Raw genomic sequence first — 16,689 nt, 5'->3', positions numbered from 1 at the left:
GTGCCATAGGCAGGGCCTGGAGGAGGACCCAGGTGAAGCTGATCAGGGCTGTGAAGGTGATTTAGTGCCTGGTCACCACAGATGTGTCTGGTAGCTGCTAGGCTATATTCAATCAGGTCACTGTTATTGGGGTTTCTCATGTTTGGCTAGTGCTGGGCCTCTCATTGCTGAGGTGTTGTGCTGTTCTTTCCAGTCTGTGTTCCCAGCTGAGCAGCTTGCTCCTGCTGCTCCCTGGCAACTCCTGCTCAGCTCAATGACCAGCAAAGCAGGTTGTGGCTGGGAGAGGTCTGTTCACTTACTTGTACTGCTGAATATTCTAAGCTATGCTTCAAAATGCTGAGGACAAGTGATGAAATCAAGTGTGTGAAAGCAGTAAATATTCAGATGAATTTATCTAGATCCATAGAGACAGGAGGTTAGATAACTGTGTTCTATTTCTTTCTTTATTGGAACAAAGTGAGCAGTTAAGAATGGAATCAAAGGGCCCAGGCAGACATTTGATAGAATCTGCTTTATAGTTTTGTGCATTTGGTAATTTTAGAGCTGACAGCTGAGTGGGAAAGCATATAAAGTAAGTAGCAAGAGTTGCAAATAGAGGCCAAGTGAATGTGGCAATGGAGAGAGATCAAATAGCATCAAAGAAGAATCAATGGAAGAGACTTAGAGGGTGGATGCAGCAAACAGGGATAATGTCGCATATACAGAGGTATCTATCAAACATAATCATTACAAGAGAACATGTATATCTGTACTTGTAGGGTGAACTCAGGGATTGCAAACCTGTATTAAAACTGCAGATCCTGAAGTAATGGTATTATTCTGAACACGGCATTGATATACTGTAACCCTGGCTAATGCCTAGCAACCTTTAGCTGTTCTGAAAGTTTACAAATTTGCTAGCTTAGACTAAAAGCTGAACCTAGGCAGGCAGAGTTTGTATATGCTAAGATCTGGAGCTTAGACATTCAAGATGAACCAGCAAAGGTACAAATGGTTACTGCATTTGTGACATCTTGAGCTGTTTTACAATAGGAATTTTTATTGTTTTTATGTTGCACTTGCGTTACATCAGCATTAATAACTAGATCTGGATAGAAGAAAACCCCAGAAGACTGTGGCCATGGCATTCTTCAGTATGTGGGAAGTAACAAGATACCCATATCCCTAGTAATAAAATGGGATATAGAAAAAGGAGACGAGGCTGTAAATGCATCTTACTCAGCATTTCTGTAGTTCTCTGGTTGCTTCACAAATACTGTTTAATTAAGCCTTCCAGCACCTCAGTGAGGTATTTGTAAGAACTGTATGAATAATTCATTTTTGGTTTGGTGGCTTAACTGAAAAACTAGAAGTAAATTTCAGGACAGTCTGACTCAAAATGAATACTATTCTGGTTTCCTAATCAAAACAAGTTTTTTTTTTTTTTTGTCCACATGAATTAATTCTAGTGTTCAGTATTTGTAATAAAAAACAGAGCCAGAGGTATAAAAAGAGAGGAGGAAGATAAGGGTTCTGCTTTTCTACTGAGACTTGGTGATTACAATGTTCTAACTGGGCATGGAATATCAATTTTCTATCCTTTCTTTTGCTTAAAAAAATTGTATCACACCTCTGGCTTTCCAGGACCATGCTCTGACCTGCGAAATATGGTGAGTTTGGGGATGACTGTTTGCAGTCTCACCAATCAATGCCATTTCACTCTGTAGCTTTCTTTATCCATCCTAAGTGGACACAGATGAGGTGGCTACCTTGGTCCTTGCACTAGTAAGTAACTCTTCTGCTCTTTCACATCTAGCAGAGATGATCATGATTTGCTCCTCTAATTTGAACTTTACCCAAATTTTGACTGAAATGCCCCAGACAGAATGCAAATTAGTTCTATCCCATCCAGTTATTTATTCCCAATGCTCAACAACAGGTAACGTTAGACAGAACATCACTTTGCCAGAAATTTCCACACAGCTATGGACTACTTTTCCTGTGGACACTTCAACAGCTAAGTTACCTACCTGTGAGGGGCAGAGAATCCCAAAGGGCTTGTGCTTGGTGACAAAAGCTGGAAAAGCTAAGTACTTGTCTTAAAGCTGAAGCCTGTCCCAGAAGATGGGCTGATGGGTTATAACATTGTAAATGAATCAAGAATGAAAGGCCTCAAAAGGCTAGGACTGGCCTGTCCCTTGCAGAATTACTGTGCATGCAAGTATTTGCATTGCACACATATGCAGTGCAGGGTGGATCTGTGCATGCAGAGCAGATATTCAGCCAGAATCTCTTGTCATCAAGTAATCTACTAGATTATGTAAGTAGGTACTACTTATCGTGATAGCTCACACTGAGAGAGTTTACCCACATGCATGCCAAACCAGAAAGCATCCTCTGCTTTCTTGTGATTTTGACAGTGGTTGAAGATGGGTGAAAAGACAGATAGCAGCTCTCTGTAGTTTCACTAAAAGGCCTGAATTTTATGGGCCTTTTAAATGAATTAGTAATAGAAGTTTTGCTGATTTACTTCTTACAGTTGTTCCAGCAATGCTGTCTAATCATGCAGGAAGTCTTGTGCAGTTGGATTCCTAGGCAGGGCAGAGAAGGGAGAGGATGGCAAGCTCTTGTCTTTTGGAAATGTGAGGACCAGCCAATGCAAGACTGCTCAGCAGGATGGAGGCAGCTGGGAGCTGTGCTGATTCTGTTGATGCCACTCTGTCTGCAGGATCCAAGCAGGGTCTCCAAGTCTCCTCCTGTCTGGGACTGAATCCTTCCTCCTGTGCAGCTGCCCTTGACTATGCAGGGAAATGCAGATTTATCATGCTGCACCCCAGCTGGTAGATCTGGCCCAGAACACAAGCTTTGAAAAACACAGATTATGTTCCTTCACTGCTAGTTTTAGAAAGATTATTACCCAACATAAAGTCAGAAAACGTGCCAGAAAGTTGCAGTAGAACATATCACGTTGGTAGCAAAGCTTCCCAGCATTAACATAAAATGTTCCAACATGACAGAACTAGATTGATTCACCTCTTGCAGGTAGGCTGGCTGAACTGACTCATCTCGGACAGTGTTAAACTGTTCAGCTAAAGCACTATTTTCTAAAGAGATGACATGAGATATTAGGTTCAGCTTTATATTTGTCATTGTGCTTTAAAATTATTAAAGTACCAACTAAAAGCAATGCTTATAAAAAGCATTTATAGTATTCAAGCTTAATAATTCACAGTGACACCATTAAATTTACAAAGCTGCTTTAACAGCATTAAGGAATCATTGCTAGGATACAATACAGTAAGAATTGCATTAAAAAAGTTACTATTATCAGATTGCAGAAGATGATGAGGGTCTAAGAGTTTCATAATAATTTGAGCCCTGTTACAACTACAGTAAAACTTGCATGAAAATATCATATTGTTAGGCACAGTGAGAAAAGGATGTTGGGGAAGTGGAGAAAGAAAGTTTTAGTTGGTGCTGGTCTGAATATTTCATTTAGCTTTGTGACTTTTGATAGCTCTTTTAGTAATAAGCTTTTATTATTTGTTGAAATACTTGATGGAGAGGTGCATAGTCCCAATGTATGATGCAGAATTTCTTTGTTTAAAAGCATAAAGGTAAAATGCTTCATTGGTTATGCAAGAGCTTCATTCTAAACCAGACAGAACACAAGATTTTAAATTCTCATTTTATCCTTGTAACCTTGCTTCAAGTTTGAAATTCACCTTCAGAATCCCCCAGATGTACCTATAGAGCTTTATTCATATTGCTTAGCTCAGCCAAGAAATGAATCTAAAACCAGAATGAGGGAGCCAGTGGCGTTCTCTCAACACATATAAACAGGTATCATCAAGTTTAGGAGACAGGAAAAGAGGCCAAAGAGGGAAAGACCAGAGTAACACAGATGATTAGCATTTTCTGTAGTGAAAGCCATGTCCTCATATTCCAATTAAGCAGAAAAAGGAGCTTACTGGTCTAAGTTTAGTCCCTCAGTAGTTCATTTTGCACAGCTGCAGTGTTCCACAGTGTGTTTGCTCTGCATGCTAAGTCTCTTCTGATGAGCCCTGCAGACGTGCTGGTGGCAGAGGTGCGGTGGGTCAGGAGGGAGTTGGGCTGCCAGAGCTGCATCAGAATTCTCCATATGCAGGGCACACGCTTGTGTTATGCCTCCCTCCTGCCAGGGCACTTTGGTTTTCTTAAATAAAGCAGCACGTTCAGCTATCAAAGTGAAAGGAAAAAGACAAAAGAAAGGGCAGGGAATTCCGATGTTTAATGAACCTTTCATTACTAGTATATACAGCTTTTCATGTAAACTGAATATGTGGCAAAATCCAATGGAATTCAGACCAGATTGTGTGTGGGCTAAATGGCTGATCAGGAAAGTAGGTAAAGAGAATGGAAGAGACCCTATTAGATCATCAAATCAAGTCCCTTGTTATTGCTGGAAATGATGTCCTATAATTCTCTTTGTAAACTGATGCATGATCAGTTAACATGTTGCAAAAAACAGGATGGGAAGAAGAGTAGCCTCTCCTAACTTTCTGTGTGACCTTAGCGCTTGGCATGAAGGACAAAAGAGAGGATGATGCCCACTATTCCTTTCTCCACAGTAAGAAAGCATGAAGCAGGAGGCTGTTGTCCATCAGTGTGGACTCTAAGAATCTAAAGAAAACGGATTAAAAAAGGTCACTATGACATAGGATCAAAAGGTTTAGTTATCCTGGTTCTCCATTTTTCCATGAAACGGGTAGGAAAATGCAAGAGGTGTCTCTTCTGGGGCAAAAGATAAATCACAGAGGTTAGAGCTCCATAAGGATCTCAACTCCATGAGATTGAAATGCCAGTAATCTCCGTTTTTGCTTGCAGTCAAGCTGAACAAGCAGAACACTTGGTTGCTGGCCTTTCTCAGTATAACAACTAGTGAGATGTCAGAGTGGCTATATTATTTGTACACTCTGTCTTCTCTAAGAATACAGATGAAAGATGGTAATTAGGTTTTAAAAATTGTTTAATACTATGTGAACAATGTGGACCATTTGACAGAAGGTCCATTCATGGGTAGGTGATCTGACTCAAAAGTAAGGGGGATGTGGGCCAGTGCTTCAGTTTCTGCTTTCTTGTCGTGACAGTGGAAATGAGCTGGTTCTTATGCGTCTGGCTGGATACAGACAGCAAATATTGTGTGTCCTGGACAAAGGCACAGCAGATCACCAGAAGTTACACCCACAAACCAAAGAGACGATTGCAGCTCCTGCATATATACCTAACCTTAGTTAGTCTAGCTGGCTAAGTTGGAAAAAAAGCAGCCAAGACTCAGCAGCACAGTCTTTATTGTGTGATAGCTGCTAGAATATGTTGCCAATCTGTCTCAACCAACTGGCACAGAAGCCGCTGTCTCCCTGGCTTCACTCTTATGGGTATGCCACTGAGAGGCATGAGAAGGTGATGAGGTATGCCTGAACATGTGGCAGATGTCTGTGCAACCTGTCAGTGTTGCACAGACATATCCCTGCAGCTGCAATCACCCTTTGCAGAGGTTCAGTTTACCACCCACTCATCCTAAGTAATTCTAACTCTTCTAACTGGATTTCACATGGAATTTAAACAGCACACACAAGGTCAGGTTGGTCCTCCTCTTAGCAGAACATTCTACTTTTCCTGAACATGGATAGGGAAGTTATTAACCCTAATATTACTAATGTAACAAAATCTAGAATGCCAAGTCAGTCTCTGTAAATATTCAGCAGACCTCTATCAGGAATACCTCTGATTAGTAGTTTTACCTTTACATGCAAAAGATGTAGGTGTTTTTGATTTATATTTTATAATAATGTAAACTGAGTACCTCTCCAGGTATACAACCAATACAGAAACCTCTGCGCAAGAGCCAAATGCCATCCAGAGACTAGATATGACATACATTTGTCGTTAAAATGCAGGTAGGGACAGCAAATTTCAGCATGTCAGACAAACTGTAGTTGCTTAAAATGTGAGGTTTTCCATACCATGCTGTCATATCTCTTGGATAACTCACTGTAATAAATACTAGTAGTGAAGCATATTAATATTAAATTAACTCAGCTGAACAAGTGAAAATGTTACGAATGTTATGGTTCTCAAAGAGTGAATTCAAGTATATGTATTAACTGAAAGACTGACACACCTCCCCCATCTCCAAATGGACACCTGATCATCAGACCTGGGAATCAAGTTGATCAGGTTCCACTCCTTAGTGTTGCAATGGCTGGGCACGAGTGTGGCTTAAACATGCCCATCATAGAACCATGGAAAATGAGTTTTCCAGGCTCTTTGAGGACATCTGCTTTTTCCCACAGCCTAAAGGGTTAGATTAATAACCTCTAAGCTCTTCAAAGGCGTTGAATCTTCCTCATAGATGGCTGCAGAATTTCACTGTTTTTATCAGTTTGAGAAAAATCATCCTGCTCAGATCATGGATTAAATTGAATTTTTATTCAGAAGTGTGCTGATTCAACCTGTAACACTTAAACGGATAGTGGAACAGTAGGTTTTGTTTCTTACAAAAATATACTATACTGATCATCAGTGTCATCCTTCTCTGAAGAGTCCCAATTTTGTAACGAGATCCATGATGATGCCTAGTAACTGGTGAAAAAAATGTATGGCTACTGTTACTGGCACATGTCAATGGAATACAGTATCTATTTTGTAATCCCAAGGCACTAATCCTACTTGCTTTATTAATTAAATGGAATTATGCAAACGATTAAGTAAGCAAGGTTTGGCTGTTGCAGGAAATTCTTGTTCCCTACAAGAGAACTCCCTATGGGAGACATATTCTGCTTTTGCTTACACCTATGGCATTGGACTGGCATCTTTTAAAGCAGTGTGCCTGTGGCTGGAGTACTTCCCATATTACCTCTAGGTCCCCATCTCTGATTACTGACCCAGTGTCTTTGACCTCATATGTGAAGTCAAACTTAAATAATACTGACATAAAGGCTTTACATATTGACATTTGGCAACCTTTGTCCTTGCTGTTCTGAGTTCTTGAAGAATTCTTCATTGTGGCAGTGGATTGCAATCATCACAGGGATCAACGATGCCTTCATTGTAGCCTGACTGGGAAGAGAAGAGGATCCAAGCCTTGATCTGCACCTTTGCCAAAATTTATGCCTGAAGATGGAGGTCCAGATCAGTGGATACATCTCACAGATGGTCAGATGTGATAAGAATCACCTAAATTCAAAGGGAAACAAAGACTTCCCTTTTCCAGTATCTGACTTGCCAAGTAAAAGTGTTTGTTAAACACCAGCTTCAGCTTGCTCATACAAATTCTTACATACATGCTCAACCTTACTCATCTGAACAGTCCCCCTGAGGTGAGTGCTTTCAGAACCATGATCGCACTGGGAATAGGTAACCATCATGAACAAGTACAGTACAAGTGTTTATGGCTCCCAGATGTTCCTTCCCTGGGCTCAAGCATTAGGGAGCAGGCGAGCTATTCATAAGTTATAATAAGATTTCTGAATTTTGTATTTGGCAGATTTCACTGTTTATTTCTCTCTTACATTCACTTGTAACATTTAAACTAAGCAATGTTTTCAGGTAATTGAGACAATTGGGAAAACTAGTATTAACAAAATCTATTTTTCCATATAAAATCTTCGGCAGAAAGTGACAGGCTTTCAAGTGCTTTTTTTTTACATGCTTTTGGCTGTTATTAGTGAGGGTTAAAAAATCTCTAGTGTAAACAATTGGCCATTTACTCAGCCTAAAATGACTGTGGCTGTGTTAGCTCTTGCCCTTAGGGAGCGTTGTAAAGTCTGGGTAGCAATATCATAGCTGTTTTGGCAAATAAAAACAAAATGAGAATGCAAAATTTATAGACTTTACAAAAAGGAGGCTTCTGTCCAAAGAGAAGCTTGAAAGTATTATAACAACTATAAAAGGAGTTACGCTTCAGTGCTTCCCAGACTGCTGACAGGAAGGATACCAAATCATTGGGGACTTTATACTATCTCTCTGCTGTGAGTCTGGGGACATTCCAGTGATCCACAAAAAAGTTTCACTTCCAACTTTTTTTTTTTTTTTTTCCCCAGCAAAGTGCAATCTGGCAATTTTATACCCTATTTAGGAAATATTTGTGATTGCATGAAAAACAGAAAATCTGGATGATAAATCCATATGAAATAAGTACATCATGAAAGCAGGGCAGAGGTGGTTGCCTGGAGGACAGAAAGGATCTAGTAGAAAGTCTAATAGATTGTCCAAATTCCAGCCCTGATTCTGCCATATTTTACTAATGGGTCTTTGGTATTTGCCTTTATACTGGATTCACAAACTTTGGCCTTTAACGTTGCCTTCCTCATGTTAGGTATCCTGCTCCACAAGTGGGGTTCACAGTGCTACCTTAGCTGAACACAGCCACATTCTTAGAAAGGAGGTCATTTTACATTGGGATTCTCAACAGACAGTATACAGGTGCCTATCTCAAGCAATAGGAAGGGAGGGAGAGAAGTATGGAAAAACCTTTATTGAACTTTCTTGCCTATTTAGAGCTACAGAAGAACTCAAAGGCTGAACTTCCTGTGTCTGCAGGCAATGATTTTTTCCCTACTTCTTTCATTTTAACATCTGTTCAATCAGTGGAAGGCCTCTGCCTCTGTTTTTGGTATTCCCTGGCAGCTCCTGCATCCAGGAGTGTCCTAGTCACAGGGTGCTATTTTGGATAAGAACTGTCTCCATTCTTCTTTCTGAAGAGACCAAGAAAGAATTACAGTTAAAAAAGCAGGAGGGAGCCAGGCTCCCTACTGTTTGGGATACACTTCTCAGGAGCTGATTCTCAAAAGACAAAATACGCAAACATCCCAGGCATGAGGGAACAAAGCCCAGGTGTCCCTACTCAGGCTCTTGACACCACCTCTCCTCCCAAATCTATGACTCTCATTTCCTGAGCTACCTACAGTCCTGCTACTCAGCCTGCAAGCCACACTAATCTGAACAGAACAGCTTTGGGACTTGCCAGCCAGGTGCTTCTCCACTTCCACTGCCTAAAGGGTCGGAGTCATGTCCAATGTATGCTTACCAGAGCAGGTCTCATTAAAAAAGAAAACAAATCAAAGGAGGAACTCATGTCCTCACTTTTGTTTGACATCTAGAACATTCAATAGGCTTTGGGAACCCAGTATGACATGTGCCCTCATTTATGTAAAGTGTTTTTCATTAAATCTATCTCTGATCTCTTTCTTCAGAGCATGTTTTGCTTTCTTAATGCACTATACTGCACCCCTATCCCTAATGAGCAGTAGTTAGTGCTGGACAATCAAAAGGAGGCAGAGTAACCTTTTCACCCATCTGTCTTGAGGACATCACTTTTTGTGTATTTTATTAACTGGATGCATTTGTTGGTATTGTGAGGTTCTTTCATTAGTATGCACAAAATATAAACACAGACACCAGTAACTGAATGCTATTATGAGGTATGGTTTATGAATCTTGTGTAGATCTGACTGACCATGTCAGGAATTCGGGGAAAAGTCTAGCTTCCTACAGGGACTGCTTCACAGTGCGCCTTCTAACATATTCTAGCTCTTTCATTTATTTGTTCAATGTAATCAAACAATTGTTTCTAAGACAGCTGAAAATATGCTGTTGAGTCAATTCAGCAAGGAGAGAATAAACTCCTGCTGAGAAGTTTTTTTAAGCATTTGTTTGCTAATTCAGGAAGATGATTTCTTAACTTGCAGAATAATTTCTGTGCATGGATAATTTTTAATCTGTTGCTTATAGAATGTTTTAATAAGTATATGATAGATGTTCATAGCCAATTTTGACAGGAGGAAAAATCATTATGCATTACCTCAAGACTATTTTGTAGTTTAATATGTTCTATAAAGGATGACAAATGCAAATGGTGAGTGTATTTCACTGCAGCAATCAGTGACCCAGGCAGATCACCACAGGCTGATACTCCCTTTGCGCTCTCTCTGGTTGACAAGTGGTCCCTATTTTGTGCTTCTTACTGCATTTACCCTTCATTTCTCCTAGACTGTCTCTTTTAAAGATTACAGTTGAATTTCAAGGGATGCATGTTCTTAACATATTTCACAGATTTTAGAGGAATATATTGTCATGCTTCAAGCACATAGACCCATTCCCATGGTGAACTGATGAGCATTAGCCTGGTATACCACCAAGTTCTAAAACTTACCTTCTCAAAGAAAGGCAGCTTATGCAATTGGGTTATCTGTGTATCTGTCTCTCCTCTCTCCTCTACCTCCTAGTAATTTTTTTAACCTATCAGTTAATTTCAGCCAGATTTGGTAGAGAGATAGAGGTCCTCAAAATAACCATACTGGTACCGGTTTTATGAAAGTAGGGCACTGAGTAGAGAGAACTGGATCATAGAACTGCCAAACGAAAGGAAAGTCTGTGATATGGTTATTGTTAAACACAAGAGAATCAACATAATAGAAAAAGACCTATTAATGTGCCATTGTATGAAAATGTTTTAAAACAGATACTGATATCAATTTCCAAGAAGGTGCAGTTAAGTGGATGATAAAAATCCAGAGGAAACCAAACTGCATAATTTCAAATATTTCTTTATTTTTTAAATAAATAACAGACAGATAAAAAAGGAGAATTATCTGACTTAATGAGCTCAGTCTGAATACTCATAATCTATTTGTTTCTGAATGATATGGAGGCAGGAACATGATGAGTCCAAATTCTCTATCTGGCATGCAGCAAGTTTAAACTGGAGGGCTGTCTGAAGAGTCTGGCTTCTGATTCATCGGGTATTTCAATTTTTCAGGATTAGATTTGGTACCAGATTGAAATGTTAATGTTTACAGTTCGCCGTGAATCAGAAAATCTCAAAAAAGAAAATTTTTTAAACACTGACACATAGAGATTTGGAAATGATGCACAGTTTCCGCGAAGCGGAACCTTCTGACTGAAAATGACATTCTTTTCAGTTTCCATCCTTCTTTTCTTGTAAATGACCAGGAAAAACAACTGATTTGGAAATCATCCAGAGCAGATATCCTAGCAGCCAACACTAGAGTTAGCCCACATGACTGGGTTGTCTGTCCTGGAGTCCTACAGCTTCTCCTCTGACAGGGCTCACACATTAGGGATGTGCTCCAGAGGAAAAGCATTGCTAGTACAGCTGTAGGGCTCTGAGAACAGTTGTTGAAGGGAGACATGCAACAGCTGGGCCTGGTGCAAACTACAGGAGAGCAGAAGATGGAAACTCAGGAGTTAGTTCATCATCTGAACATGTTGGAAAGGCTATGGGATCTCTTCAGAGCCAGCTCTCAGATTTACTGCAGTCAAAACTCATCATCACTTTCTGATTCCTGAACTAGAGCTATGATTGCTGTCAGCTGGACGAGGGCTTGCAAACTTGAATACCAGAAATAAAACCTTGATTAACCTTGGAGCATGACTAATTCAACAAAAACATCCCCTAATTCTTGGTCCCCACTGGCTTTCTGCCTACATGTGTACTGCCAGTGTTGCCAGTAATAATTCCTGTCAGTGTTACAAATCTGCCTTGTTCTCCACTGTAAATGCTTTTGGAATATCTGATAATTCAAAGCACCAGGGAAAAATGTTAATAACTGAGTACAAGCTATAGGAGGTGTTACACTGCCATGAAACCTTTCCCAGATTTCTCTGTTTATTATAGGCCTCTTGTATCCATATATGAGGAGCAAAGAGGTGAGTGGGTGTTTTATAACATTCTCTTGCTCAAGATGTTCATCCTTACAAAGTGAAATTGCTCTGTTCCCTCCTAACCTGTAACTTGAAATGCTAGGAAGAAGTGCACCGTTTTAAAAGTCTTTTCTTCAGATAATCACAATTCTAGCAATGCCCTCAAATGGGCTCTTAGTTGCTTGAATTTCAGCATGTGATCAAGTATTTTGCTGGATGAGGGTCTATATCCCACATAGATGCAGATAGCTGTTCCAGGGTGGAGGTTCTGGAGCAAATGCTGGTTCTGCTAATGTGTCTGGTAATCTGAACAGAATGAAGAAATCTATCATGCAAGCAAGGTCAGTGGGATTAAATTTTTTTATGTATGTGACATGAGAACATTGCCTACAAATAAAAAAAAAAATTTTGTTTCTTTTTCAGGTCTTCACAGCTGAATCTCTTCCAAAACATCTAATGCTAAACCAGAAGCTGTCTGCATGAAGCAGTATATTTGGCTGCTACATTCTGGTGCACTGAGCTCCTTATCTTGCTCACTAGTTGTCAGCCTGTTTCACAGTGATGTCTACATCTTATCAGAGGATCTTACAGACTCATAGGTTAGAAGAGAAAGGATGAGCCCATCTATACCTATTCATGATTACACAGGCAATCTAGTCTCATTCACATCATTATAACTATGCCCATGGCAACTAGGGTGCTTGTTTACCTGGAGAAATTACATTGTGAAAGGATGTCAGGTAATACCTCCAGCTGTCTCTGTGCTCTTTGATTTTGTCATTACTGTTAAATGCCAGTTTCCTCTCAGATTTGGAGTCTTTAAGCTTGAAAAAGAAAGCCAGCACCATATATCCAGATCCTTGAGCAAAAAAACATTGTTCAAAAGCATCTGACTAGGGCAAGCTTCCAAAACTTGTTTGTCACATCTAGATACTTGGACAATTTGCTGCCTTTCGTAAGTTCTCATACAGTCTCTCATTATCTCTTTCATGCCCATCAATGTAGAACAATATTTTCAGTCCGGTCACTTAGAAACAGCACTGTTGGAGGTAAACTAATGATACATAGACAAGAATTTAACAGTTTCCCATTGGCAGCATCCCCTGTAAAATAAGATTATTGATGCTTGCAGAAAATATTTGTAAGAAATGTTAATCCAACATAGTGTAATTCAAAAATATATATTCTTACATGGGGATTACAATAATGTATTTCAATTCAGGAATCCTGCTTTCATGATGGTTATTGTGCCTCTCATTATACTTGGGGTGTGTATGTGTGTGTGTGTGTGTATATATATTTTACATGCACGCACACACGCATACACACACACACACACACACACACACACATATATATATATATATATAAGCAGACCACCCCAAAAGTCAGATGTGTGTCCTGTCAAATAGCATTTAATAGTTCAGATGAAAAGTTGGGTCAGAAGTGACCTGTTACTCGTTGAAATGAAGGACATGTCACACACAATTTCCTCTTCATGTCAGGTTGAGTCATTTTGCCCACTGTTTGGCATGTGAGATATGTCAATGATAGTGGTTCCTATTTCATGCACAACATCTGTTTGTAGCTCACTGGTTAGATGAGCAAGTCCCAATATCATCCCTGCCAGCTGTCTTGCATACTATTTCAGACTGCTGTGAAATATGAGGATAGCTATAATATGAGACATGTCATGAGCTAAGTTTATTTGCCTTTGCTCATATGAAGCTTTGACATTGTGCGGGGTTCCTCATCATGTTTTGCTCTGGTTCTGCTGAGGATTAGGCTGTGTCTCAGGTAGACTAGTTTTAGAATAAGGGAAGGATTTGTTAGTTGTACTGCTGACTTACACTGACAAACAGATGTGAAAATTGGCATGGTGCTGACATGGACCGTATCAGAAATGGATAGAGAGATTTGCATCAAACTTTGACTCAAGATTAGTTCTGGGAGTGTAATTTTATTCTAGTCTAATTAGGCTAATTTCTATGACTGCTGATTTTTCAGCATATGTCTCTAAAGAACCATATTTAGGAGAAGAGTAGCAAAATTTGCAGTTGTCTTGGCAGATGTGCTAGTCCAGCTAAAAGGGGAAACTGGTAGGTTCAAGATTTAACAGTACTTTTAGAGAATGATAATTACAGGATGTGGTGCCCTGTGACAGGGCAAGAAGTAATGGGCACAAACCAAAACACAGGAAATTCTGCTTGAACACAAGAAATCACTTCTTTACCGTGAGGGTGGTTAAATACTGGAACAGGTTGCCCAGAGAGGTTATGCAGTTTCCATCCTTGGAGATAGCTGAAACCCAACTGAACATGGTCCTGGGCAACCTGCTGTAGCTGACCCTGCTTGAGTAGAGATTGGACCAAGTGATCTTCAGAGAGTCCTTCCAACTCAAATTATTCTGGGATTCTGGGATAAACAGCAAATATACTGGCATAAACTTTTGCATTTTTGTTGTCCTTTATGAGATGGAGCCAAGGAATATTTTTAAATATAAGCAGGACATACATAAAATAGGTCTCTGACTGGGTCTTAGCCCTTTTTCAACGTCATTGTGGATGTAGATCAATTCTACATGTTTTTCTCAAGACTATTAGGCCCAAGATGTTATAAAGGTTCTAGCCAGAGGCAGAACTTTCCCTCCCTCCTGTTCTTCAGAGCTAGAATAGATCATTTGGGAAAAGTAATCCAAGATTGTATAGTTTTCTAAGTCCTGGAAGACAGCTCCATGGAAAGCTCTCATATCTACCTATGGAATTTGCTTTCCCTGCTCCCAGACAGTGTCTGAACATCCTGAGTGCAAAGGAATGCTACCGGGTGGGAGTCTTACTGGAATAGACTGAGAAAAAAAATTCAGTAGTGAGGCTTATCAGTTCAGCTGAAGTTCCTTGTGATGTCAGTTTTGTTGACTCACCCAGAAAGGATGATGGGCATATTTAATAAATCCTCAAATACATAAATAAATAAAAATGATCATTTGAACTGCCTAAATATTAAAGAGCATTGATAAATAAATTACAACATTTTCAACTTGGGTCCCTTTATGAAATATGTTATTAAAATGGCTGTAACTATATCCCGCTCAAGAACTGGTTTTGGGGCTTAATCTATAATTTAATTTGCCTGAGAAATACATAGCAGCAATGACAACGATTTGATCAATATCATATAATATTGTATGAATGCTAGCAATCAATCCAGGGCTCACTTTTAACATTCATTCTGTACTATCAAATATACCACTGTAAAACTACTGAATTCTTTAATTTCATTTAGATTATTCCTGATTTACACAATTAAAAGAAAAACAATATTAGACCTTCTAACTTTTCTTCCTGCCCTTGCTCAGAACACCTGCACATTTCATTCAAAGTTTAGAGCAAGAATTGAAAAAAAAAAAAAAAAAAAGCCCTTAGGGTCTGACCAAGAAAAGAAATAACTTTGTCATGTGGTAATTTAAGTGAGAAGACAGGATGAAATGTCGTTTGGGAATTATTATGCAAAACAGAAAGAATGCAGAAGGCAAAACAATGCTAAAATGTAATTTGTGTGTTTTAATATTATTGTCTTTTTATATTTTAAAGGCACAAGATAAAAAATATCACAAAGGCATAAATGCATCTAGCATAATTAGCATGAAAATTACACCTCATTTATTTTCTGAATATTGCTTTGTCTGGATTATAAATGGCATGTATATGCAGTAGAAAATAAAATATCTGAGAAAATTAAATTCTTTTAAGATGGTGTTGTGGGGCCCTTACTGTCATTTTTTATTCCTGATTCTAATTTATTTTCTTGGTGTTGTCAGCAATAACCCTTCCATAAAAATGCACCCTCTATCCCCGATATGAGCTCTGCCAATTTCTAGAGCACTGTCTACTCTGATAGTTAGCACAGGGTGACAGTTTTATACTGAATAAGAACGTGTTCCCTCACTATAATGTTCCTAGACAGAAGCAGAGATCGTTCCCATTCTTTTACTTTATGATGTGTCCAGCAGAGATTCACAGTAATACACTGGAAACTATAAAACCTCAAAAGATTTTAATGAGTTATACTGGAGTTCATGATGACCTGAGCTTCAATCTAGGCCTTAAAAGAGAGTATGAAGTTCTGAACACCACCTGGGTACTATCCAGTGACCCAGATCTGGGTAGCCTGGCATTACCTAGCGCAGCACGTCTTCGTCTGCTGTAGCGTGTAGGGGCATCTTTCAAGAAACATCCATTTAACACCAGACATGATTACTGACTACCAACTGGCAATGATCAAAATATAAACTGCAAAATTGCAGGGCCTGTTTTTTGTCTTAGAAATGCTTTGCCCAAACTTTGCAGTTACAGGAGCCTGCACATGGCACTTTGCTTTCTGACTTCGGGTTTTGGTTACACTGTTCCAGGAAAAAAATCTCTTTGACTATACAGGAGACCATATTACCTGTCTGACAGTTGAGAATTCTGTCTTCTCCCATTATGAAATAGCTTATTTTTAAGAACTGAGCTCCTCAAGGAGGTGTTTCAAGAGCTTTTTCTTTCTTTGTCCAAAGCTAGTGGGGAAAGAACTCTCTGAACAATTGTTCAGTCAAAACCAAAATTTTCATTGACGTTTCAGTGCAGTTCAGCTCAGCTTTGAGTTTGTCTCTGAAATGCAGAGATTTTCAGTGAAATAAACAAAGTCTATATTACCTGATGCATAGATACATTGTTTTGCTGTCTAAGTGACTGGCCCAGGTGCTCTTAGTCACCCAGCTGAGATTTTTTGTGATTCCTCAAACTGTAAGCACAGACATTGATGAGGTGCTGTTTTTCCTCCCTCAATACCAGCATGAGTGTGAGTACTTCTTGTAGGAAAAGATGAGTCATAAAATAGGTATTACTGAAAATGACAATTAAGAATGCATTCAGAACAAAAAAGATCAGTAAGAAATTGTTCTTTGCCAAAAATAAAAAAGATTTCTGAAGGAATTTAAAAGTGTTTGAAAACCCTGAAAATTTT

General features: G+C 39.2%; 1 long non-coding RNA gene across 2 annotated transcripts in view; it reads left to right on the top strand.

Annotated features, from left to right (window-relative positions):
• LOC134145382 (uncharacterized) overlaps positions 1-12,444 on the top strand; it is a 37,776-nt gene extending 25,332 nt beyond the window's left edge. For both annotated transcript variants that reach the window (XR_009959591.1, XR_009959593.1), the window contains exon 5: positions 12,109-12,444. This is a non-coding gene — a long non-coding RNA (uncharacterized LOC134145382). The remainder of the gene's footprint in view (positions 1-12,108) is intronic.
• The last annotated feature ends 4,245 nt before the right edge of the window (positions 12,445-16,689 follow it).

The sequence above is a fragment of the Rhea pennata genome, chromosome 11 (genome assembly GCF_028389875.1).
Source record: "Rhea pennata isolate bPtePen1 chromosome 11, bPtePen1.pri, whole genome shotgun sequence".
Lineage (NCBI taxonomy): Eukaryota > Metazoa > Chordata > Aves > Rheiformes > Rheidae > Rhea > Rhea pennata.
Note: the sequence above shows the minus strand (reverse complement) of the source record. Positions and strands in the feature narration are given on the sequence as shown.